The following is a 26,659-nucleotide window of genomic DNA, read 5'->3' as shown; positions in this document are numbered from 1 at the left end:
CCACTGCTAATTCACTGATCATGTCATCCATGTGCAGTTCACAGGCCACATAACCTCGCGTGGACCTTTCCTCAGCCTCCGACTGCTCATTTTGCTTCCATCTTGGCCGCCGCCTCTCATGCTTGTTTCTAGGTATTCCTGGCTCTTCATGTGTGATTGGTCTCCAAGCTTCCTGCCACCCTTTCATTCTCAAATCTCAGCACTGAGGCAAGGCTCTGTGGGTGAATGAAAGCATGCATCCATGTATCTCTGGATTACTCAGACTAATTAAGACAAGTGTGATTCTGTCACTTACGCAAGCAGATGGCTGACAGGAGTGAAGCAATTTAGAACGTCACAAAACAATACATACTGAAAGAATTAAAATGCAATCTGGGTATACCTCTGACTGGACCACACACATGGTATGTTGTGTAGTGCACAGGTGAACAGCTGAGGGATGGAGAGGATTAAAGAGAGACTCAGGGCTGGATTATGTAACTCGCTGTGTGTAGCTGGTATTTCAGTTTGTCATTGGTGTATATGGGAGGAGCCTTATGCTCAGCTTCTTCTGCCAAGGGCAGTTTCTGATTCAATTACACAGCAACAAGGGGACAGCCAACCTATACAAAAGCACGTTTTTGTGATGCACCTCCCTCTGTATGCAATAACCCTCCTTATTTAAAGCTCACACTGTGTGCAACTCCACTGCCCCTGCCGTTCCTCGGGGGTGGTTAGAACAACCAAAATACACTATATCAACTGTAGGTTGCACCACCTTATCAAGAAGTCCACACAAAAAACTATACAAATGTCCATCCAATGTTGAGAAAAGTCAAACAGGCACATGCATCAATATTGCTCTTTGCGATTCCTTAATTGCGAAAAATAAGGAATCGCAATTAAGGAATTTCAAAATGCAATGCACCAAGAAATCGTTAAATAAATTGCGATTTCTTAATATTCCTTAATTGCGACTCGCAATTAGAGAGTCGCAATTAAGGAATACCTCCCCATTCATTCCTATGGGCCTAGAGGCCCACAGGAATGAATGGGAAGACATTCTCAATTTGCGATTAGCAATTAGCGAATCGCAAATTGAGAATGCGATTTCAAGGATGCAGGGGTGTCCAAAAGACACCCTGTTACACCCCTGAAATCCTAAGGGCATGTGTGTGCACAACATGAAACTTGGAAAAATGCATAAAAGTGCATTTTTCAAAGTTTTCGTAAATTACCATGAGGTTCAACCTCATGGTAATTTGCTCCCCCTAAATGCGAAATTGCAATTTTTTAAAGTTTCATGTATTGGCATTTAAGGAATCGCAAAATGCGATTCCTTAAATGCAATCGCAATTTGAGAATTCGCAAATATTTGCGAATTCTCAAATTGCGAGGGCCTTCACCCTTCATGCATTCCAAAAGCAGATTTTGCGATCGCAAACGGCCGATTTTTGCGATTCGCACCGTTTGCGATCGCAAAATCCTTTGATGCATGTGCCTCAAAATCCTTTATTCTTTCCTGTCAATATCCAGATAATCTATACACCCAGCAGCCAAACAACCAACCTGCTTCGTTCTATACGAAGAACTTCATCAGGGCAGGTCAAATCTTTGTTTCCACATTTCAACCCAAACGAACGAAGATAATCTTCCACTGTAGTGATTCACCACAACTTGTCACCTCATTAATGGTGACAGCAGGCAGAGACAAGATTTGTCTCCTGAGCCTATAACAAGTGTTCGATAAGACTACAGTCCTCACTCCAGAGAGCAAGCAGTGTAAAGGGCAGATGTGCCAGAATCTCTCCATCCAAGCTACATAGCGTGAACTTGTCCATTATGCAAGAGGGGCAGTTTCTGATTCAACCCTGGGGTGTCATTAGCCGACAATCCTATGACAACCCATAGAGTCACATGCTTGCATCTATAGCCATCTTCCACCCGCCATGGTGGCAGCAGAACCCTAATGGCATCATAGTGTAATATTATTGCTGCGATCAAAATAATTGATAGATCTGATAAACGACTCAAAGGTACTTGTGTCATTGACCACGAGAAATATGGGACGGTTGAGTCGATTACACAAAAGTCCCTCTTGTGAGTCACTGGTTACGCAGATCTTTGAACACGATTAATTTACTCATCATCCGACTAATACTGCTCTTTCTAGTTCAATATAGAGTGTACGTATGGTTCGCGTACTGTTCCTTTAAAAGTTAGACCCATCTGGATTATAGGTTGAACATGGACGTGGGAGCTAAAAGGAAAGCATTATGCATCTTGTAATTCATTCCTGCTACAGGAAGTCTTGAGCAGTGAGTCACACATTGACAGCTATTCATACCCAACAATTGAAGGGTCAGAGTTCATCTAGCTGCGTCAGCTTGTACTTGCTGTTTAGGACAGAAGTAGCAAGGCAAAGAGGGATGGGGCCACAGGTGATGACTTATCAGAGTGAGAAGAAAGGTTGAGATTGAGAAAGAAGGCGAATAAACTGGAGAACAAGGGAAAAAGATGGATCCAAATGACACGCGCGGATTCCGTGGTGGGAGGCAGAGTGGCTGTTGCACCACCACAATGTCCAATATCTCAAGCCAAATCTGAGCTTGTCTGCTACACCATCAGGGGGGGAAGAGCGTTTACAACTCAACTTTTACAAAGAAGTACCTTTACGACGCAACCATTACAACGCAACTTTTACAACGACTTGCGCTGGGGGGTGCTCTAGGATAGGGAATAGTTTTAATTTACTATCCAACACCTTCCCTACTATCCACGGGGACTGGAGTTGGAATAGTAAATTAAACTATTCACTATCCAGCGCCCCCCAACGCAAGTCGTTGTCACGACTTGTGGTGTAAAACTTGCGTCGGAGAGGCATGCGTTGTAAAATCATGCGTTATAACGACATACATCCCCATCAGGAGTAACAAGTGCTATATGACTGCAGATCTTTCTTCCCCTTTTATCCCTCCACTATCCTTCTCACTCCAAGTAACAGACTAATATCCACCACTGAAATTACTTCATATTTCACCATATTAATTCACCACTAATCCTGTATAGGCTTCCTGAATATCGTGCATCAACAAGTGCTATATAAATACAAACCTTTTTCCTCCTCTATCCTTCTGCTATCATCCCAAATTCAAATAACTGACTAACCTATCCACCACTTAAAATGTACTTGCATGTTACACTATACTAATTCAACACTAATCCTCTATGGGTCTCGGAGTAGCGTGCTGCTCGCCGAAAAAGCATTTTGACGCCTCGTCAGGGGTAGTAAGCGCTATATAAATGCAATCACAATACAATACAACACAACACCTCATCTCACGATTGAGGTTTACTATGTGCATGATCCGCGTCCATTGGTGATCTAGCGTCTCCCGTCTTTCGGCGGGTGGACGCTGTAGAATCCATAGGCGTCCAGGAAATCAAGGCTCGCCGCTCCCTGATTCAAGACACGCCCGCTCTGAGGGATGCAACGTGTTGGAATTAATGAGGCTGTCGCTGCCTTTGTGCTGTGCATGCGGCTGGGCTCCTGGAGGTGTGTGCCGTGTCTGCGTTAGGGGGGCACCATGGCTCCCGCTCATTTTTCTCCATCGACATTTGATCAGTGAAGAAAAAACCACCGCGTCCCTTGACTGACTGCTCTCTTAGCAAATTTGATGCAGAGGCAGGACGCTGTGTCTCAATAGGATGTCTGTGTTGCTAGAGGCAATCTCTTTGGTCCAATCTAAAGAGCTCAATGTTGCCATGACATTGCTTTAAAGAGGAGCAGTGCTGCTTTTTTATTGCTGTTTTTTTAGGCAATTGCTTGAAGCTGTCATAAAAACCACCCTGGTGGTCAAGGATAGTAATACGTGTGATTCTTGTATTTGTTAAATTAATGCCTTTGGTTGGTGTAAGTTCATCGGACAGTTTGACTATCTTAAGTATTACCAGTATAAAGATTGTCTAGTGAAAGGGTCACAGTTTTAGTTTTTCATGTCCTTGACTGTACTTTGACACATATCTTTCTAGGGTGCCACTATAATCATCCAAGGTTACACTTTTTTGGGTGATAGAAACTAAAAGAAAATACATTTTGCACCTTTGTAACTGTTTTGGGATGCATTTCTGCTGAGGTCACTTTATGTTTCAAACGTTGAATTGCCTTCAGAAGTAGCAAACAGCCTATGAAATAGAAACGCTTTAAAGAAGTAAAATGTAAAAAAGTAAAAGTAAAAAGAGCTCAATCTTTTTACGGCGTCAACATCTTGATTCGCCCTTTCAGAAATACAAAATGTAGCAAATGCACCTGCATGGGAAATTTATTAGAACTAAGATTTTTTCCGATAGAGTTTTCCTGCTGAATTCGCTTTTACCATGAAAATTCACCCACAAAAGTAGTTTTTGCAGCTTTTTCCCCACTGTTTTCAGTTCTTACCTGTGACAGCGCAGGAGCTGCACACGCGCTCACTTGTGAGAGATATTGTACACAACAAGGGCATTGCTAAACATTTGCTGGCTTCATTTCACTCTTATCTGTTGTGTTCTAATTGGCTAGTGTGTGCTGGCTTCACTTCCTCTTCTTCTGGCTGGAAAATGGACCAAGTACTGATTGCTGCAGCTTGATTGCTGTCCTTCCACTGATAACACTGTAATTGAGGTATTGCTTTTATTTTACTTCTTCCCTGTCCTTATTGTTGTACCTCTTGCCATTTGAGGTAGTGTTTTACTATGCCACAGGCACTCCATAGAAGCCCTCTCATAATTTGAAATGGGTGATTATAGTCAGAACAGATGCTATCTGCTTTTATTGTGACAACAGATTGTATATACTTCCAAATGTATTTTCACTAAGGCATGGACAGGAGTGTATTGCTTTTCTTAACGTGATACGATTTTTTCGTCAAATGACATTTGTCTTTATCATGCACGAGAAGATTAACCGAATTGCTCAGAATTGTTTTACCAAAACCTTACAAGTGTTGGCAAAGTCATGCTGCGTAAATGATTTGTACCCATTCAATGCTGCATTGCCTGAAACGGAACATGTTGCACTGCTTGCACCGGAACCTGCTGCATTGCGTGAACTGTTACATGCTCCACTGCGTGAACTGGAAAATGCTGCACTGCGTGAACCGGAACATGCTGCACTGCGTGGAACGGTACATGCTGCACTGCGTGAACCGGGACACGCTGCACTGCGTGAACCGGGACACGCTGCACTGCGTGAACCGGAACATGCTCCACTGCGTGAACTGGAAAATGCTGCACTGCGTGAACCGGAACATGCTGCACTGCGTGGAATGGTACATGCTGCACTGCGTGGAACGGTACATGCTGCACTGCGTGAACCGGGACACGCTGCACTGCGTGAACCGGGACACGCTGCACTGCGTGAACCGGAACATGCTCCACTGCGTGAACTGGAAAATGCTGCACTGCGTGAACCGGAACATGCTGCACTGCGTGGAATGGTACATGCTGCACTGCGTGGAACGGTACATGCTGCACTGCGTGAACCGGGACACGCTGCACTGCGTGAACCGGGACACGCTGCACTGCGTGAACCGGAACATGCTGCATTGCGTGAACCGGAACATGCTGCATTGCGTGAACTGGAACATGCTGCATTGCGTGAACTGGTACATACTGTACTGCGTCAACTATAACATGCTGCACTTTGTGAACCGGAACATGCTGCACTGCTTAAACTAGAACATGCTGCATTGCATGAACTGGTACATGCTGCACTGCGTGAACCAGAAAATGCTGCACTGCGTGAACCGGTACATGCTGCATTGGGTGAACTGGAACATACTGTACTGTGTCAACTGTAACATGCTGCACTTTGTGAACCGGTACATGCTGCACTGCGTGAAACAGAACATGCTGCACTGCGTCAACCGGAACATGCTGCACTGCGTGAACCGGAACATGCTGCACTGCGTGAAACAGAACATGCTGCACTGTGTGAACCGGAACATGCTGCATTGCGTGTACCTGAACATGCTGCACTGCGTGAACCGGAACATGCTGCACTGTGTGAAGCAGGACATGCTGCACTGCGTGAACTGGGACATGCTGCACTGCGTGAACCGGAATATGCTGCACTGCGTGAACCGGAATATGCTGCATTGCTTGAACCGGACATGCTGCATTGTGTGGACCAGAATATGCTGCACTGCATGAACAGGAACATGCTGTACTGCATGAACAGGAACTTGCAGCACTGCGTGAACCAAAATATGCTGCACTGCGTTAACCTGAACATGCTGTACTGCGTGAACAGGAACATGCTGTACTGCGTGAACAGGTACATGCTGCATGGCGTGAACCGGAACATGCTGCACTGCGTGAACCTGAACATGCTGTACTGCGTGAACAGGTACATGCTACACGGCGTGAACCTGAACATGCTGTACTGCGTGAACAGGTACATGCTGCACTGCGTGAACCTGAACATGCTGTACTGCGTGAACAGGTACATGCTACACGGCGTGAACCGGAACATGCTGCACTGCGTGAACCGGAACTTGCTGCACTGCGTGAACCGGAACATACTGCACTGCGTGAACCAGAATATGCTGCACTGCGTGAACCCGAACTTGCTACACTGCGTGAACCGGAACATGCTGCACTGTGTGAACCGGGACATGCTGCACTGCGTGAACCGGGACATGCTGCACTGCGTGAACGGAACATGCTGCACTGCGTGAACCGGAACATGCTGCATTGTGTGAACCGGAATATGCTGCACTGCGTGAACCGGGACATGCTGCACTGCGTGAACCTACACATGCTGCACTGCATGAACCGGAACATGCTGCACTGCGTGAACAGAACATGCTGCACTGCGTGAACCGGAACATGCTGCACTGCGTGAACCAGAATATGCTGCACTGCGTGAACCCGAACTTGCTGCACTGTGTGAACCGGGACATGCTGCACTGCGTGAACCGGGACATGCTGCACTGACTGGATCCGGAATTTTGAGACGTACAATGCCCTTTGTTGAATCAGTATCCTATAATACTCTACATTAGAAGTGTAGTAGACTTATACGTACTCTGTCTTTGACTCATCCTGTGTCTTACAGTATCTTCCACTACAGGGACGCAGGTCTTTAAGAGGTACTCGATGGGTTTTACATCCAGTAGTTTCTTAATCTAAAGCGTCACTGGTCTGTGAGAGGCATTCCATTCTTGATTAGAACCGAATCCTTTAAGTTTCTGTATCACAACGACCTTTGGTTGGCCAAGTGTCTGTAGGATTCTTCACTACAGGATCCATGATCTATGAGAGCACATTGTTCTTGGTTGATCCTATATAGTGGATTATACGCTGCTGAAGGGACCCTGGAATTTGGGAGTTACATATTCCTTGTTTGGCCCTGTATCCTATAGCGTCCAACACCTCAGGTCTTTTGACTTTTGAGAGGAACTCTGTCCTTGATTTGCCATGGTTCCTGTAGCTCCTGCACCACGGGGTGCTTGGTCTTTGAGAGTTACACTTTCCCTTATTAGCCCTGTATCCTATAGCATCTTGCACCACAGGGCTTTTGATCTTTGTACTCTGTACTTGATTGGCCCTGTATCCTGTAGCACCTGCACCACATGAGGCCCGAGCTATGAGAGTTATGCATTACTTGATTGGCCGTGTATCCTGTAGATCCTCACGTGGTTTCCAAACTTTCGACCAACGGCTGAATGATAGACATGGTGTTCGGTGTGGGACGTGGTTAGAAATTCTACCCCATATCGCCAGCGACACATATCACAGTGCATACTGCCATTTTTTAATTGAATGAAGTTATCCAGAAGATTATGAACCCATGAAAGGTATTTTCGCCCTTATTGTTGTAATTCAATATATCGTGGCCACACAACGTTCTGCAATCTGAGGTGCTGGAGATTTCTACTCCACAAGCGCTTAAGATTGCTGTTGAACCTTAGACCAAACGCTACAAGACTAGCGCACTCTGAGCATCTGCCCTGAGGTAGCCCAACTTGAGCGAAACGCGTTGGCTGTGTGTCTGATCATCTTGTACAAAGAATATATCCAAGGATGAAATAAAAGAGAATTATGTATAATATTGAAGGACTTTTACTCATTTTGTGAAAGGGTGTACAAACACTCTTCCTTTTTTGTTGCCTCTCTATTCTCTTATTGCTTATTTGTTTATGGTCTCTGGGTGGTGGACCTAAGCAGTGGGCAGCAGTTGTTAAAATCATTCGTATTGACATTGGTGTATAGAGAGGGTTGTACGACTAATTATTCCTTACTGCCCTGTCGCTGTTTTTTCTGCATTCCTTGATTGGCCGTGTATCCTGTAGCTCCTGCACCACAGGGCTTTCGATCTTTGAGTGGTATTCTGTCCTTGATTGGCCGTGCAACCTGTAGCTCCTGCACCACAGGGCGCTCGGTCTTAGAAAGGTACTCTGCCCTTAATCAGCCCTGTATCCTATGGTATCTCACCCTACAAGCACCCTATTGCTTGAGTGGCACACTGACCTTCAGCGGTCCCTGGATTGTGTAGTATCCACCATCCCGATGACCCTGCACCTCAAGGCTTCTGATCTTTGAGAGGTTCAGTGTTATTGATTAGCCAGCATCCAATATGGTTTCCACACTACAGGGGCCCTGGGGTTTGAGAGGAACCCTCCTGTTCGACCCTAAACCAAAGCAATCTGATCTTATCCTCTAATGCCACATAGAGCCTGAGGGCACACTTCAATGCAATGCATAGTTTGTAAAAAAAAAAAAGAAGTGCCAGGGCACTTGTAAGGAGTCCACTGCAACTTGCACCACCCATTGACCCTGCACTGGCAATAACAACTACTAACCAAGACACTTCTACAAGGGTGACAATGTGAACTATTCCAGGTCACCCACAGCTACAACAATGGCTTGGGTGGCTGGCATAAGTAATTGCTAATCTATAAATAATTATTAAACAACTATTGTTGTGCTCATTTCAAAATTAGACAGACAGCGCCACCGTGTGGTATACTGTCATGAGTACAGGTCTCAATAATTTATAACTGGTGCCCAGCACCAGAAACCACCACCTCAAATAAAGCACTGCTGCAATGTAATAGAGAATGTGTCCCACTGGGATGGGAATGTACTCCCAGAAGTAGTATAAATGTAGGTTGTAGGAGAGCGCATCCCCACACCAGGAATGCTTATTTTCCAGAGAACTAGGGTTGATCCGTGAACACGAGTGGAATCAAGGACAAGCCGGGCGAGACTATAGCAGACCGCTGCCTCACGTTTGGACGCCCCCATCTACTTTAATCACGTACATTACTCACAGATTAACTTCTGAGTGGCAATTGGGGGTTAACGCAAAGTGCGTGAGAGCCTCTAATGGGGCTCATTTCTGGCACGGGCCATCCATCTCACCGCACACACAGCCTAATGTCGCCTCTGCTGTCGCTTGCCATTATGCCACTTAAACTCAGTCTTTGCCTACTTAGATCCATATAAAAACTCTCTCAATACACCTGAATACTGCCCTGCAGCAGCCACAGCTCAGCCCAGGACTCTACAGTAATTGTGCCAAAGATCACACAGCTTGCTAATTTGGGAAATATACGAGTACTGCTCAGGCCTCCCGCTGCACGACTAAAGTTTATTTATTTCTTTGCATATTTATTTATACACAGTATTCTATAGCGGAGACACATCACCGTGGTCACTTTATCTGAAACTGTGTGAAGTGGGTTGGAGGTATGAGGCGTGTAAATCTCAAGTACACATTCTTCATTTGCCCCACTAGGAAGGAATGGTTCCAGTTGAATGCAGCTCGGAAAAGTTTGGCTTTCACTTCCAGGAAATATATTTGTCGGCAAGGAGTTGCCGTCAATATAAACCTGAGGGTCGAGGTTGATGCAGAACCACCAAACCTGTACTCTAAACGTTAATGGCTTGATCCACACACCTCTTTTCATGTCTCACTCATTTTATAATATTAATAATAATCCACATTTCTAAAGCGCACAATCACGGTCTCTAGGCGCTGGGGGCCGTCGGGAAGATTAGGCAAGCTATTGCCCAGAATCACATGTAGCTGGGGTAATCTGCTGCCGGTGCGGGGGTTCAAGCCGTGATCCCCAGATTCCGGAGTCAGTCGCCCTAGCCGCAGCGCCACACCTCTTCCCCATGAAGAATAATGAATTCATAATCTTTTTTCTATAGGCCTATTTTATTCAATCTAACTACTGTAGCTCTCATTTCTACCACAAGAGGACGTGTATCTCTGGACCAATAGTTTTGCACAATGCAACGTGAGGGTGGAGGGGTTTAAGCTCAAAATGTGTATTAAGGCACCTAAAATCTTGCCAACTCAAACACATTTGAAGGCCTACTGCATAATCATGAAAAACCAATACACCTACAACACCCCCCCGCTCCAGGTGTGGTACCTTCCTGTAACCGAGCTCTGCTGGAAGCGGCTTCTACTCTGATGCCGACGCAGAGATATATTTTCACTCTAAATTAAACATATTGATGGAGGTAAAATTGGAAGGGGAGGCTGGGGAATGGGGGCTTCACAGTGGTGCCTTTTCTGAAGATATCAATCTGTTACCCCTTCAATCTTTAGCGTCTCATATGAAAGGTTAATGAATCCCGCATGGGGCGCGCGGCGTGTTGGACGGGAGGAGTGATTAATGAGGCTTCTTCAATTAAAAAACCCTGAGTCCCCCTGGACTCCATTACTGATCCCACCTCAGTTGCCAGGCAGTGAAAATGCCGGAGCCTACACTAGTTAGTCCTGAGGTGGGAGCGGCGTTGAAACGGAGCGGGTAAGAGTAGCGCGCGGATCCCCTTGAACGCTCTTCCTAGTAAGCCGCCGCCTCCTGCTGCCATTTCTTACCATCCCACGTCTCGGAAAAATTTCTCAAAGCATGTTCTAATTGGCATGGTACCCTGACTTTCAACATGCAATGAACAGTCTGCAAAGATGTGCGATTTCATAATTGACTTTTTTTTTAGGGTTTTATATAGCACTAATTCGACCCGAAGGTATCAGAGCACTTTACATGAGCACCAGTTGCATTACAGACGGACACATACATTTTGATAGGTGCAGGGAGATTAAGTGATTTGCCCAGAATCACAGGATGATGAGTGGCCCTGCCGAGAGTCAGACCCAATTCCCCATCATCGAGGTCAACCGCTCTGGCCGTTAGGCCACATCCTGTTTTAGGTGAATTTAGAGTTAAATACCTCATTATTGTCATGGGTCTGACAGCTTCCAGCTATGAAGGTATTTTCTCTCAGAACCCTTTGCACCATCAGCAATCCATTTTCTGATCTCCATACTGCCTTCTCGTCCACCTCCCACTGTCCTCACACGTTACCCTTCTATCCACCCTCTATTCGATTCATCCAACTAACATGCTCTCTGACTCCACCTAAACCTCCTTTACTACTACGAACTCCCAAATACTCCTTTCTAAACTCTTCCCAACCTTTGTCTTATTCATCCAACTAACAAACTCACCCGAGTTCCACTCCCACCACTACCAGTAAACATATATATTTCCCTCTACTAATCCACCACTAAGCAACCTTTGCGTTCCGCGTTAGTGTGCTACTCCTCAATAAGCGTTTCAACGCCTCATCAGGGGTAATAAGAGCTATATTATACAGACAATTATATTCACTATATTGCTTACTTTTTCCCTCCTTTCTTGCCCTACTCATCTCCTCTCACTTTCTAACACTCTTCCACCCTTATCCTGTGCCACCCTCATCACTCCTTTCATCCTTCCTTCTACCATACCTTTTTCTCCTCATTCCCTACTCTTTTGTTTTCCTTTCTCTTCTCACTTTCTTCTCTCTGTGTAGCCCCTTTTCCTCCTGTTGGGCTCCACTATTTTGTTTTTTATAAAGTTTACTCTCAGCTTTGTAATGGGCTCTTGGTGCTAAATCACAAAAGCTGATGGTGGCTCAGATTGTGGGCACAAAGAACAGACCGAGAACCAAAATCAGCCCTGGCAAGGGTTGTCATATCTGCCCTCACAACATGGAGTTGTGCAGCCACAGCCCCTCAGCACTGCAGGAGGGGTTTAGTGGGGTTCACCCCATTACACCTTTGAAAAACATTAGGGGGCATATTACCAACAACTAGCGATAAATATCGCTATGTTGGCTCAGCGGCAATATTTTTATCGCCAAGCTGCGGCGATTTTTATCGCTTAGGAACCTTGCTATTATCAAGGTTTATCTCCTAAGCGATAAAAATCGGCCGAAATGCATGAATATTGCTGAAAAGTCAGCGATATTCATGCATTACCGAGCTAATGCTCTTAGCCATGTTATCCACCTCCCATTGGATAACATGGCTAAGAACTGCTCAGGGCAGGTGTTAGCTATTGGAGATAATTGCGCTTAGCGCGAATATCTCCAAAAGTTGGTAATAGGAGATCGCGATGTTAGCGACTGTTTCCAGTCGCTAACATCTTGGCACGCCCACTTTGCATGTCATTAGTGATAAATATCTCTGACATGCAAAGCGGGGCCCAAGAAGGTCGCTATCTCCTACTAGCTGTCGCTAACTGGTGTTAGCGACAGCTAGGTAATAGGGAGATAATTTTATCTCCGCTTTCTTGGCTTTTAAAGCCAAAAAAGCGGAGATAAACCCTCTTGATAATATGCCCCTAGATGTTTAATTTTACAGCCCTTTTCCCATCATGCACTGCCTTTGCTGCTGCTCTCGCCACATTACCTTAGTCACTCTCTTATTTATGTAATCACCTGTACCAAGTGGCTTGATTTTGTTAGGTCTTACTGCCTGTTCCTTTTTTCTATACTGCCAAAAATAGAATTTACCCAAACACAATTCACATTTGAAGAGGAGTATACGCTTCTACACCAGCTGTTGTTCTAAAAGTTTTAAAATGTTTCCAAAGTAGCTTTTTAAATGGTCATGAAACCATCTGTAGTAGCTGTGGCAATTCAAGGTAATATAGTTAGCCACAACCAATACTTTACGTGTGGAGTTTTTTTATAAAGAAGCCCACCCAGCAGACATTATGAAGAACAGGTTCTTCCTGCTCAGCCTTCCCGTGACCCACAGCACTGACTGAAACACATGTGACAGCTAATTATGGCACTATAATGCCATCTTTTATTGCTGAAGAGGAGGCCATAAATCACACACACACTCACACACACCCTACACACATACAAACACTACACGTACACACAGACACACACACATATACATACACTCTGCAATAGCAAGGTACACACACACACTATACAATAGCAGCTACAAAACACACCACACAGTAGCAAGGTATGCACACACACACACATACACACACACACTATAGAAAAACAATGTACAAACACACACACCTAAATACAATAGCAAGAATTCTACACAGCTCTGCCAAGCCACTAAAACAAACACGCACACACACAATCCAATAGAAAGATACATACACAGTAAACAATAGCAAGGTACAAACACATTCACACACATATACACACACACACAATAATAGAAAGGTACATACACACCCACACAGTATACAATAGCAAGGTACAAACACACACACCCATATACACACACACACACACACTATACAATAGAAAAGTTCGCACACCAATATACACACATAACTATGTACAATAGCAAGTAGCACACACAGATCTGTCAAGCCGCTAAAACAAACACGCACACACGTAATGCAACAGAAAGGTACGTACACACCCACACAGTATATAATAGCAAGGTACAAATACACTCACACACATATACACACACATTGTACAATAGAAAGGCTTACACACACACCAATATACACACACAACTATATACAATAGCAAGGATCACACACTGCTCCGCCAAGCCGCTAAAACAAACACGCACACACACAATGCAACAGAAAGGTACGTACACACCCACACAGTATACAATAGCAAGGTACAAACACACACACACATATGCACACACACCATACAATCGAAAAGTACACAAACACACACACCCATATACACACACAACTATATACAATAGCAAGGGGCACACACCACCCCGCCAAGTCGCTCCTGCCCATCCTGAACAGTGCCGCTCTCTGCTACACGGTCCTTTAGCTCACATGCAGCTCCTGTAATTCACATCTCCACTGGAAGCCCTGCTGCCCCCTCCTATACCAGAATCTTGTCTTCTGTGGAGCTCTGCCAGTCAGCATCTTGGCACAGGCATAGCTCTGCCAATTTGCTTCCACTCTCCCGGAGGCAGAAGCCGGCAACAATTATCACTCTTTCTGACACACTTTTAAACCAATTGCAAAAACAAATGGTTTTAAAGCACACATGGACAGCCACTAAACAGTGTTTAACCGCGAGCACTAGAAAACCATTTGTGTTTGTATTTGTTTTTAAAGCGCGGCCGGTAGGAAGTGTGGTCGGTAGGCAGCAGGCACTGATTTACTTTCTGATGCCCCGTCCGCCGCCCCGCCCCATCACAGCCAGGCCGCACTACCCAGCTGACACCCCAAGAAGGATTTCACCTCAGCAGCAGCCACCTCCAAATTGATCACCTCCTTGTAAGACCTCTGCAACAATCTCTCGCAATTCTCCGATAACAAAATCACCACCATTTACAGCAACTTCCACCCGCAACTGGACACTAAAAGACCTCGTCTGCCGATCTTATAGAAAGAACCAGTGCTAACTACATGACCCACCGTCCCACCAGACATTACTGCTGCCACCATGAGGTTCATCCACTCAGGGGCCCCATCCGACCACTACCATAGCCACACTTATTCCAAAGGACTGCAACTGATCAGTTCCATGCTCACACCCATTATGATTACCTCCACCTCTTCTGTGACCTTTCTAAATGCTTGGAAACACACAACTGTCCTCCCATTGCTGAAAAAACCCTCTGCGGACCCTTCACACTTGCAGCTATAAGCCTATTCTCTGCTGCCATTCTCAGTCAAGGATCGAGAGAAAATCATCAACAGACTCCTCACCAAATACCTCAGTGACCAGAAACTCCTCAACTCCACTCAGTCTGGTTTCAGACCCAAGCACAACATAGAAACTGCCCTCATCGCTGCCATGTATGACATCTGAATGACTCTAGACATAGGAGACATGGCTGCCCTCATCCTCCGGACTCCTCCCCTGCGTTTGACAGGGTCTCCCAACCAATCCTCATCCAATATCTACACAAAATCAGGCTAAAAGGACATGCACTGTAATGGAGCTGCTTCTTCCAGAGTGGTAGGACCCAGTCAGTCAGCCTGGCACCATACACCGTGGACGCCCGCGACCTTATCTGCAGATTTCTGCAAGGACATTCCCTGTAACCCAGCCCTCTTCAACACATACATGATCCTTCTAGACAGCATCATCGTCCCTCACAACATCAATGTCCTCTCTTTTGCAGATTACACAAAACGTATTCTCTCGGTCATGGACAATACATCCAGCACAAGTTCAATGCCTGCATGACAGAAACCTCCCACTGGAGGAAGAGCAACTGTCTATAGCTGAACACCAACAATACCAAAAGCATTATCCTCAGGAACAGCACTTCACCAAGGGACTCCGCCTGTTAACCAACCGAACGAGGATTGACACCCACCCCCTCATCCACACCAAGAACCTTGGGATCATCAAAAGCAAACTCCCCATGACTACCCAAGTCAACACCGTCACTGTCTTGTGCTAAACCACTTCCGTGCTCATGACAGCTCCACGCCGCCATGAGCCACGGGCGGCGTGAGCTCATGATGGCGTGGAGCCGTCATCCAACTGCTGCTCCGCCCACGTGGCACTAATTCCCCGCCTGTGCAGGCAAATTAGTAAGTGGTCCGGGTCATGACGGCTCCATGCTGTCATGAGCACACACCGCCCATGGCTCATGACGGCGTAGAGCCGTCATGAGTAAGGGTACACTGCGCTTGCACCCCATTCAGCCACGCAGCGGACGAATGGGTTAAAAACACTGAAAATGCTGAGGAAGATTTTTAGAAATGGCTCCTAATCAGCACTCGGAAAACTGGCACATACGCCCTATTCAGTTGCATGGCGTACTACAGGAGCACCATCTATGCCGAGACAAAAAAAAAACGTACCGAAGGCTGCAGAACATTCAGAACTCTACAGCCAGGATCACTGACAATCTCCCATGCCACACTCACATCACACCACACCTGAAGGAGCACCACTGAATCCCCGTACACAAACTAGCACAATTCATACTCTTCACTCACACTTCCAAGACACTACATAAAATTGTCCCAGGATACCGCAACAATCGCCTCAAGGGGGTGCTTGTGGGTAGGCAAGAAGTCTGGAAAGTGTGAAGGCCTGCTAGTGGCTGTGGACTGGTAGCACCCATCCCAGTGCTCAGAGACAAAACCGAGCCCACCCACACCAAAGCCACTTCCCACCCGACGAGCCTCTCGTCGAAATGCTTGGTGACTAAAGAGGCCAGCCTGGGCTTGCTAGGTACTGTGAAAGTAGAGTGTTTTTAAATCTCCCACTCTTCCCATTGCTTTGCTGTCTATCCAGTAGATTGTTGCAGGGTAAAATCCAGAACTGTCCACCCCAAAACGGCCACCTATCGAAGTGCGTGTTGGGGAGTTGACTAAGTGGCAGAGCGAGAAGTCCACCTGAAGTCCTGCATTTTACACAAAGAAATGTAGAAATCACGTACTGCACACAGCACATTAAAAGTGACTTTTTTTGCAAAGCTTTCTTGGAATGTAACCAGCAATGGAGAAATTTGTTATTTACAGTTGCATTTGTGTCAATGGAATGGCTGCCACCTTTATGGGTGTGTGAAATACCAGTAGCTTTCTAAATGTCAGTGTGAGAAATATCACCTGACTTAAATACCATGTTGTAAATATTGTTTACAAAAAATATCTCCCTAACACAGTCAGTCATAACGAATCTACAGCCAAAGGGGCGGTAGTCAGTCAGATAATTTTGTACAATCTATTCTGATATATAACTCGAAGTAGCTAAGGCACCAGAAACAAACCTTTTAGAGAAGTTTAAAAAAAATGTAAAAAAGGGTAGAACTTCAGGAACCCTCCAAGAGAAACATTTCTGTTACTGTGAGGAGCTGCCAGGGTAACTGGTGGACTGGTGCGGCTTGGCAGCCACCCCCCAGCACCTGCCTTGCGCGCACCATCCCTGTCAGCAATGACATCAGCCGCCAGCCCCCAACCTATAAGGCTACTCAGCTGGCCTGGCACTGTGTTCTGCCCCCCAAGCCCGGCCATATAGTCCCCCGAATTCCCTCGACTTTCTCCAGCAGCCCTTGCATGCTGATTGGGATGACGCCTTCAAGCTGCCACAGTTTCCTTCTCATGGGACATCCTGGGGGGAACAAATCACAGGTGACTGACTGGGGCTTTGAACTTCACCTGTGCGAATTTTGGAAGGCCGAGAAACAGATGTGACCATGAATACTATTCAAATGACCTACCTTGGAAGAATGAAAGGCTGAATCAGTATTTTCAGGAGTCACTCCTAGCCTGCCACTCACTGCTATTTTCCAGACATGACCACCAGTGAATGTTAAGTGTTTCTAATGATCCCTACGGAGATTATTGCTTGAAGAACACCACAGCCACTGCATTAACTCCTTATTTACCAGCTACCAACAGGACAGAGCTGCCATCAAGTGGTCAAGCAACACATTTCAAGACACGTCCATTTTATGGTTGTATTTGATTTTTATTTGGTCTGGCAATAGTTAGGACATTTTGGATTTTAGTAAACTTACATACAATATATACTTACCTAACCCTCTTCATCCGTTGGTCTGTTGAGTACTCGCAGTTTTTCTTACACCCACTGCAGGATAGAGGATGGGCAAATGGGTCAGCTCTCTTCACCCATTGGCTAACTTTACTCTGAGTAGCAGCAGTGCTTAATTTGAAAAACGTTCCAGGACCCAAGGTACTTCATGTGTGAGGCCATCCCAGCTCCCACACCCTGCCAGTAATGCCAAATGCAGTGCCACCATTCCTAAATGCCCTCAAATGTAACCATTTGAATCATTCCATGTCACTAAAGCCATAAGAATGGCCTATACAAGGTTTTGTACTGTATAGTATATGTTTAAACAATCATCTGATTAGCTCGACTGAAAAATAGACAGTCAGCGCCAACATGTGGTGGACTCCCAGAAACGACTGCTGGTACTGACAAATAGGTGAGAGCACCGGTAAACACTGGCACAAATTAGACACTGAGTGACAGCAGACACTCTTTCATAACAAGAACACCTAAACACAGAGTAAGTTTTCTTCAGTGCCAGAGACTACTATGACAATGTATTTTTTGGCTAAAAAAAGGTTTGCTTTTATTTTTACTGGTGATGGGCTCACAGCTCCTCCTCCAACAATAATATTTTTCAAAAAATGGGAGCAGATAACAAGCATTGACAAATCCAATGCTCTGCAGCAGATACCAGCCCTGTTAGCTTTGACAATCCTTGTTTCTCATGATGTAATATTAAAAAGATAACCCCCCCTTCTACCTCCCCAACCTTGGGAGTCTTCTCGCCTCTTCCGCATTTGCATATCAAAGCAAGTTCGCTCACGCCGCAATGTGCATTATTTATTTCTTCTGTTGCTGTTGAAAACTGACAGCTTTTGGTCCCCTCAAGTAGCTTCAAATTAGTTCATTTAAGCCGTATTTTGAAACCTCGATGGTCAAAACAAAACCCTCGCCCTATGGGCTCAGTGGAGAGAACAGGGCAATGGAGGGGTCATTAAAGGGACGCTGTGATTGGAGGAGATTTACTGCTCAGAGTTCCGGTGCAAGCATTTTACTGCACTCCGCAGATTGTCACCGAATGTGTAAGGCAGGGTACATGCGCATGCGCGGCTCCCTTCCACAACCAAGGGGGGACTTCCATGAATGAAGAGTGATGCGCATTGGAGGCCAAACCACTGTAAACTGCAGGCTTGGGTGATGTTTGCTGCAGTGAGAAGGGGGTGCCCCATGGGCAGCGTGCAGAACCACCCACTGCCTGAAACAGGGGTGTCCAAAGTAGGTCCAGGTTGGCAGGGCTTTAAGTGGGATGAAAAAACTAGGGGGTCTCTCAAAGAGGCGTGGCCAGTGTAATTAGGGGCGTGGCTTTAACAAACTAACGCAAAAAATCTGTGTTTAGCATAGTGTGCCGCCCGACTTGTATTTTGCTGTTTCTGTCATTGCATCCAGATATGCGAGACAACAAGTAACATCATACCTACAACAAGTTAGGACTATTGGCTTTGTCAATGGTTATTAGTTGCATAAGATAAATAAGCTGCAACTATGCCTTGTTATATATAATATTGAAAAAGCGTCCAATTAAAGCCCTTGTGACCCTACCGCAATGTTGCTGCTCTTGCATTTCAGAAAGACAAGGGAAATCCAGAAATAAAATAACTTTTTAAAGGATTTCCCTTCGCCCACAACGCACACCTGGCATGACGTCATGCTGTAACTTCTCCACTTGTTAGAAGTCAGCAGTGTGAGCAGCGCACATCTATGTGCCTGATGTCTCAAAATGGGTCTCCATCGGGCTGTTTTGCGCCCTGGCACTTTTACCCAGACTGCAGTGACAGCAAACTGCAGTCACTGCAGTCCGGAAAAAAACGGACCGCCTGTGCCTGGGCTCAAAACAGAGCCCGATAGAGACCCGTTTCGAGGCCCCCTTTAAAAAACTACCGGTGCTCAGACCCCTTGAGACCCGGCCCACTTAAAGCCCTGCAGGTTGGCCAGATCCATATCACCTCTACAGAATACTAGGGACTATTTCAGCAAAAAGTACACTTTAGGTTTATTATATATATGTAGGACTTATGTGGATAGCCTCCATGTACGACATTCTTGGGCTAATGTTGGACACCCCTCGTCTCTCAGAAGAGGAAAAGTAGCTCTGGCTGAGTTAAGTCTGGTGTCTAGTGTGTTAATTCTCCCATAAATCAGAAGACTGTGGGGTTAGCACTGTCCTGACATTTCTCATGGACAAGTAGGGCAGGGGCATAAAGCAGGCCCCCGCAGCCCCCGCGGTGCGGGGGGCCCCTTCAACACAGTACTTTGGCTGGAGAGCTCCAGATTGAGTCCGGAGGAGACCCCTCTAGGTATCCTGCAGGGAGCCCCCCTCAACTTTCGTTACGCCACTGAAGTAGGGGTATAATTATTTAGATTCAGCGCGGTGATTTTACATCACAAATTGACATGAATTGACGCACAATCTTTTGTAACTAATTTACTTTCCAGCACAAAACTGGTTTTGCCTTGGCAAATCACTTGAAAATAGATCAAAGGCGCACATATCGCAGCTTTGCATTACTTGGTGCCAATAGGGTTTTCCATGGTTGGTGCAAGGGCGTTCTCATGCAACCACCCAAGGGTTCTGATGTGAAATTATATTTACTAAACAAAGTAGGCAGGGTTTTGCATAAAAAAATAGCACCAACTTCAATCAGGTGCTATCACGGGGAAATGCTTTTATTTCTCTTTTCTTTTCTGACTTTGCATGTGTGCTGTACTGTAGAGCACACCTACAAGGTGGGGAAAGTTTAAAGGTTAGTCTGAGCATGGTATTTTGTACTGGAATGGCATCCTTCCAGTACAAAACCTATGCTAGACTCACGGGTACACGCTGAGACAATGATGCAAATGTGTGTGAGTGGTGGACGGCTTCCTGATTTTGCACCACTGCTAGGGAGAGGGGACAGAGAGTGCCGCAGTTCTGTAAGTATGGCGCTCTCCTGTTCCTTCATTCTTACACAGCGCAGCATTTGCGACTGCTGTGCTGCGCAGCATCATCATTTAGTGACTGTGGGCCGTAGTGTCTGGGGTTTCAGTGCCTGCTGCGTGTGGCAGGTCATTTCCAGCATGCGCATGTTCTTTGCTTTTGCCACGAGAACCCACACTAGTGCAAGTGGATGGGCACGAGAGACTGTGGTGCGGAAGAAGATGAAGCCAGGAGACTGGACCAGGAGAGGGGTAGCCCAGTGGACTTGATGACCTTTCAGATAACCTTTTAATTTCAACAGGGGCTGCTCCTCCACAATGGCAGAGGAGCGTTGCCCCACTGACTCAGAGCCAACAGCTCAAGAATAAAACGATATTTTAATATTGTTTTATTTTTCAGCTGCTGGCTGACCCCAGCGTGTGCACGGAGGAGCCAGGCCGGGCCACGGGAAGGAGGAGGAGGAGCGGTAGATGCGCACATTTAAGTGCACATGTCAGTTTGTCCAGCTTTCTTAGGCCGGCCAAACAGACATGCTCAGTTAGGTTTCTCCAACTAGGCCATATTGCACAGCTGGCGTTGGAGAAACGCTACTGACTCCCTGAGCCTGAGCAAGCATTAAACCAGCCGACTCAGGCCAATCCCCATGCTCTTCAAAGCAGCTTGGGAATTAGATGGGGAGTGAGGTGGCAGAAAGCACTATGGGCCTCATTTATGGGAAATGACGCACCGCTGCGTGAAAGAAGTGATGTGTCACTTTTCAGTGCGCACTCCTTGCGTCATGATAGATGCGTTATATTTATAATATGACGCATCATGGAGTTACAGATACGTCAGTATTTCTGACTTATCTATAGGCGCAAAAGTGATGCATTACTGGAGTGTGTCACAAAAGTGACGCAACTCCAGCAATGTGTACTTTCACATGGGCAAGTCCCATGTTGTTAGTGCCTACGTCAGTCTTACGCCTGCCATTAAGCAGGCATAAGATTTTGACACATTGGCGGCCAAGGAATGGCGCAGTGAAATCTTATAGATTTCACTGCGTCACTTCCATGACCCTTTCTTGCGTCAAAACGCCCCCCCCCCTTGCATACATTATACCTGGCGCAGGTATAATGTGGCCAGGGGTTTACAAAGTGACGTATCTACCTAGATGCGTCACTTTGTAAATATTGCGCAACAAGGCACATTTTCTACGCCACTGGTGCGTCACAAAAAGTGATGCACCGGCAGCATAAAAGTGACGCACCGGCGGCATAAAGGTGACGCACAGCCTCATAAATGAGGCCCTAGGTACTTAAAAAAAAATATTACGAACACAGCGCTGCCCCGCACCCACTACCACCCACCCTACCACTCTAAATCAATGTCGGCTGCCACTGAACAACAAAAGCCCTTTCTCAAAAGTCCAAACCTTTTGGTGTGGTCATAATTCTTTTATTATAATATCGCTTACGCAGATGCAAAACGTGTTCAATACTGCTAGTTTCCCCAAATTTTGGATCTGGCTGCCCAGGATTAATAAATCGTGGAATGCTGTGTCTGTGCTCCGTAGCGCAAGAATGACGCGCTCCCCGCAGTGAGGAGCGCACGGATCGAGTACCCTTGTGTGACGTCCAGCACTGTTATCGCCCATACAATGTAATTACATTATTGACAATTGCATTAATTTAATCCCACCGCTAGCTTCTGTCAGGGCATCATACTATTTCCCAGCAGGTGGGCCTATGCGTGTCCTTCTATCGTAGAGCGCCAGGAAGACGCAGCATGCAGGCGCTGCTCACGGGCTACCCTGCTGGGCCAGCTGCTTTCAAGAGCACTTCAGAGGCCTCGCAGTGTATTTACCTCAATGCAATTATCTTCTAAAAGCAACTGAACTAGCATTGCTTAATTTGTAAAAAAATAACGTGCCTGGGCACTCATTGGGAGCCCACTGTAGCCTACACCACTCATTGCGCCTGCTAGCGCTACCAGTGACAGTACCAAACCAGCTACTGACCATCACACCCTACACGTGAGACAATTCAGACTATTCCAGGCTCCCAAAGCTATAAGATTAGAATGGGGCAGGTAATAGTCGTTTTTTAACGTATATGCAATTAGTAAACAACTGTTGTTGTGCTCACTCTAAATCAGACAAACAGACTGTCATAAGTGCTGTTGCTGCCAATTAAGGGGCATATTTACAGTAACAGGCGCATCCCTGCAAATCAGCAGGGATGCGCCAGTTATTGTGCGCCACAGCTCCGCCATCATAGATGCGCCACACTTATAATGCGGCGCACCGTGGTGCAAAAACAGCACAGATGCGTGACGCATCTGTGCCGTAAAAGTGACGCATTGTTGGAGTTGCATCGCAAGCGCGATGCAGCTCCAGCAATGCTGGGGGGACCTATATAGTTAATGCTGCGTCAATCCTTACGCCTGCTTCCGGCAGGCGCAGGGTTTTGACGCAACATGGGCTCAATAGTGACTGAGTGACATCTTGTAGATTTCACTCAGCCACTTTTAGGAGGCGTTCCTGCGCAGGAACGCCCCCCCCCCCTGCACAGGAACGCCTACATGTGGCGCAGGGCTTTACAACGTGACGCATCTCCCAGATGCGTCACGTTTTAAGTACCCCCGCACCATGGAGCAAGATTTGCGCCGCCACTACGTCACAAAAGTGACGCAACGGCGGGGTAAATGAGGCGCAATGGGCTTGTAAATCTGCCCCGAAGTGCCGATGCCGAGCACCGGAAACCACCGGCTCAATTTAAGACTGCCTCTCACGTGAGGAAAAAAGAACGAATTTTGCATGTTTCGCAGCTGAGCAGGACCATTTCGCCCACCCCTAGGCTGTACACGTGTATTTTAGAAATCCTCTCTTTTTCAATAAAGTGCTCTCTTTTTCAGTCATTGTGACGGGTCTACACGAGGCCCACCCAGGGCCGGACTGGGAACCGAAACCGGCCCTGGCAAAGTGCTCGGCCGGCCCCCCCCCCACCCCCGGGGGGGTTTGGGGGGTGCGACCGCGCTCTTTGCTAGGGCCGGTTTTCGGCCGATTTTGTTACAGTGCCGTTTTTGCAGCTATGCTGCAAAAAACGACCCTGTAACAAAACCGGCCCCCAACCATGCGGCCGACCGGGGGATTGCCCGGTGCCTGCAACGGCCAGTCCGGGCCTGGGCCCACCAAGAGATTCTGCGGGTGTTGTGCTGTCTGTTTCCTTCTGTGTCCTTGCAGGATAGGCCATGCCAGAAGCATTTTAACACAACCTTTGAAGAATGTTGCAGTCTCAGGAGAGGGTGGGCCGGTTTGTTGCTTTCTGTGCAATATTACGGCACCCTCCCCACCCCATACCCAACGAGCACGTGCTGATACTTGTTGTGAGTCTGCCATACAAGCTGCATCATTTTTCTTTTTCACAGAGCTTCGTTTCAGCTGGAGACAGCCATGCCTGTAGCCACTGCTGATCATTTTGCGGATTTTGTAATTAGTAACCCCATCTGTTCCATTTCTGATGAAACTCTTTCGAATGGGCTGTGAGCGTGCACGTGTCAATGGAGGGCGTGGGACAATAAACAGCACGGATTACACTGTGCTGTGGGTAATTACCACCTCACACTGGGAGCTTTTTATTATCAAGAGAGTTGCTTTTTTTTTTTTTAAACAAAACATTATATTTATTTATTGAACTTTATAACGCTGGGCGCTCCTCCTTTTGGGTTCAGAACGGCTTTTTGGGCGCCCTTTGTCTGATGTTCTTCAGTTGCTGTCCCTGTTCTCCATAAAGTTTATTATAAGCCAGTTTGAAGGTTTTGTTTTTATTTGTTTCCTGAAGCTCATGGCCAGGTGTGAGTTAAGGACATTGCACAGTCTCTGGTGCTGGACTCCCAAGGATCTGCCTCCATCTTTGAGTGATATAAGTGTCAGGCCACTAAATATGTGGTGCTGGCTGGAGTCGAGACTGGACGCCAGGTTTTGAAGATATTTTGCACAATTGCCCCTGCAGGCTTTAGGAACCCTGCAGAAGACATTACACCAGATCCCGGCAGCCATGTAGTGGCGGCTCACCGAGCGAGTGCTGTGGGGCAGTGGTGCGGGGCAGGGAAGGAGCAGGTAGGGGGTAGTAAACTCCAGAATACGAATAATGGAGTCAAGTAAATAAATTAAACAATTTACATTGTGCGCACTGCATGTTTAGTAAATATTTATTTATTTATTTACTTAACTCCGTTACGCCCTAAGCCGGAGTTTCCTACCCCCCACCTTGCCCCTCCGCCCCCCGCCCCGCCTCGCAGCACTCCCTCGGCAAGGCGCCACTGCATCCATCCACAACTGGTGGAGTGATTTACAAGCTGGATCAATTAGCCCAATTGTAAAAATTCAAGCGCAGTCCTGCCGTTTCATTTTGTTTCCTTTGTAACTTGCTGATAGGTTTCTTTGGACGCTTAACAGTTTTGAGTAAGTTTACATTTTTGAGTAAGTTTACTACTTTTCTGTATTCACAAACTCTGAGTGTAAGTCACTACTAAAAAAACAGCAGGGAGTCCAGTAATACATGAGCCGTACCGGTGGTACGGCAGCACCCTTATATAGGAAACACTGGAGTCTACAGTACCAGCGTCATTGTACACAAGAGCACAGTTTGTGTATCAGGCCCTGAGTGAAGTTGAAATTGCAGGAGTCAAGCGTACCAAGGCAAGTGAGCTCTTCAGCAACACCTAGTGGCCGGTTTTAGGTAGCAGGAGGATTATTTTGTTACATCACAGATGAATAATGCTGAAGGTTATGTTATCACCTTTTGGAAGCGAGGAGCCTTGATGTTCTCTCCTCCCAATGCCTCTAAAGAGCATGTGCTGTGGGGGAAATACATAATTTGAAACCTGGAATAAAATTGGAGTTTGGCCTCCCCAAAAATACAGAAAAACGAGTAGGCTTTACAATCAGAGGCGCAACTAAAGCCAAATTTCGGGTGGAGGGCTAATAAAATTTTAGGGGGGGGGCTAATTCTTTCAGCAATAAGCAGAGTGGAGATGCAAGGGCTCTAAGAAGGGGTGAAAACACAACAAAGCCTTGTTAACAAATAAATGGTGTATTGCAGACCTGTGAAGTACTCAGGTGCGGCTGCTATAAGATAGTGGCCAGCCCGGGAAGCTCTCTCAGCCCGGGCTGACACACACAACAGGGGGGGGGGGCGAAGCCCTTTGAGCCTAATGGGCGTTGCACGCCTGCTTACAGTGTTGCTCAGCGTGTTAAACGCTCACCACAGGTCACAAATTGAATCCTTGTAAAGTCTCCCATCTCCGAGCTTAGTAAATTGGGCCTTTTTAAAATGGTTTAATGCAACTGCAATGATTTCTATTTTTATGATGCGCAATCTATCAAGATAGTATTTATTAGTAAAGAATTAGCCTTTCTGTGACACTTATTGATCAGTTTATCAAATATATTGTAGGAATATAAGGGTACACCTGCTAATAAATTTCCCCACAAATGTAATTTTAAATTACTCTATATTCAGGTCACTCTGGAACTGTAGCAGTCAAGGCACCGGTGTTATTGTAGCTTTCTTGCTGTGATGGCGCCCACTGCTGCCTACAAGTGTCCTGGACAGCTCTGCCAACCCCCCGCCCCCTTCCGAATGCTCAAGCCCTTCTGGAATTCTCCAGTGTCTCCGTCGTCCAATCCGGATCTCGCAGTCATCAGTCTTCACGTGCGGTTAATCCCATCTGCTTCTCAGATAATGGAAGGCCCCGCGTGCCTGGGTGTCATTTTTTGACAATGTTGACACATGCTCAATCGGGAGATGGACTGACCCACTCTGACTGCAATTGTTTTCAATCACTCCTTACCCAGCATGCGTTTGACCTGCTGACCCCTGGACAAAAAGTCCTAACACCCTGAGCACCCCCGGGACCCGGATGTCAGCTTTTCTAATAGGAATTCAT

At 46.4% G+C, this 26,659-nt stretch overlaps 1 protein-coding gene across 1 annotated transcript in view; it reads left to right on the top strand.

The window, feature by feature from the left end:
- LRRC4C (leucine rich repeat containing 4C) overlaps positions 1–26,659 on the top strand; it is a 342,231-nt gene that overhangs the window by 260,219 nt on the left and 55,353 nt on the right. The window lies entirely within an intron of this gene.

This window comes from Lissotriton helveticus, chromosome 3_2, assembly GCF_964261635.1.
Source record: "Lissotriton helveticus chromosome 3_2, aLisHel1.1, whole genome shotgun sequence".
NCBI lineage: Eukaryota > Metazoa > Chordata > Amphibia > Caudata > Salamandridae > Lissotriton > Lissotriton helveticus.
This window is presented reverse-complemented; position numbering and strand designations above follow the sequence as displayed.